Source organism: Octopus bimaculoides, chromosome 2 (assembly GCF_001194135.2).
Source record: "Octopus bimaculoides isolate UCB-OBI-ISO-001 chromosome 2, ASM119413v2, whole genome shotgun sequence".
NCBI classification, from domain to species: domain Eukaryota; kingdom Metazoa; phylum Mollusca; class Cephalopoda; order Octopoda; family Octopodidae; genus Octopus; species Octopus bimaculoides.
In genome coordinates, this window is record NC_068982.1 from 152,740,716 (window position 1) to 152,741,965 (window position 1,250).

The window sequence follows — 1,250 nt, forward strand, 5'->3', positions numbered from 1 at the left end:
GTGGGGTGTGTGGGGATGAGAGAGTGAGTGCGGGTTTTGTGTGAGGATGTGGGGGTGGGGTGAGGATGTGGTGGAAGAGGTAGAGGTGGAAGGTTAGGGGTGGGTGTTGGGTGTGGATGGAGGAGGTTTCGATGAAGGGACAACATGGGTAGTAGTGACGAGAGGAAGTGTCAGGGCAAGACAGGAGAGGAGAGGATAGGTGGGTAGGAATGAAGAGAGGAAGTAGGTGTCGGATGAAGAGAGGAGAGAGAAGTCAGATGTGGCGCAAAGGAGCGAAGAGAGAAGATTAATTCCTGTTTTCGGTGAAAGTGGGAGTCTGGATGGCCCCTGAACAAAGACAATCTAAACACTGACAGTTGTTGTAATGAATGACTGGTAAAGCGGAAATGGCGCGAGGCCGGGGTGTCATTTCCCAGTCTAATGTTTCAAAGGTGCTCTGCGAACCGGTCAGCCAAGCGGCGTCCCGTGTACCCGATGTACAGAGAAGGGCAGACAGAGCAGGAGATGCAAGGTATAAGTGTGAGTCGGTGTGTTTGTAGTGCACGGAGGTAGTGAGAGCGGAGTGATGTATGTTAACCGAAATGTCGAGAAAGGCGACGGAAGTGTTGGAAATAGTGCAGGAGAATTCGAAGGCAGGATGGAAGGAGTGGATAAAAAAGAGGAAGGAGTCTAGATGTTCGTGGGAGAGCGAGGTCGCACCGATACAGTCATCAATATAACTACCGTATCGTCCGGGAGTGGGACCAGTGAATCGTGAAAATATTTGGGCTTCAACGTAGCCAACGAATAGGTTCGAATAGTTGGGGGTCCATTCTTGTTCCCATGACCACTCCCGAGGAATCTTGATAAAATTTCCTCGCGAACGAGAAGCAGTTGAGGGAGAGAACAAGTTCAGCCGGAGGAAGAAATGTGGATTTGTCAAGTTGGGGATTGGGTCGAAGGTCTAGGAAGTGTTTGAGGACAAGTAGTCCTTCGTTGTGTGGGATTACTGTATATAGACTCTTGGTATCAAGAGTGAAGAGAAGTCTAGGGGGGGCCAGGAAGGAGGAGAAAGAGTTGAAAAGACGGAGAGCATGATTGGTGTCGTGGATGTGGGAGGGGAGGGAAGCCACTGGAGGGGCCAGGACACGGTCGAATTATTTCGAGATCAACTGCGTGGGGCACTTACAGGCGAAGACGATTGTGGGGGTGGGGGCAGGGTTTTTGTGCTTGTGGTTTTTGCGAAGGAAATAAATGGGAGTGTATGGAGT

The 1,250-nt window shown here is 50.7% G+C and overlaps 1 protein-coding gene across 3 annotated transcripts in view; it reads right to left on the bottom strand.

The window, feature by feature from the left end:
- LOC106870474 (putative carbonic anhydrase-like protein 1) overlaps positions 1–1,250 on the bottom strand; it is a 497,991-nt gene that overhangs the window by 269,875 nt on the left and 226,866 nt on the right. The window lies entirely within an intron of this gene.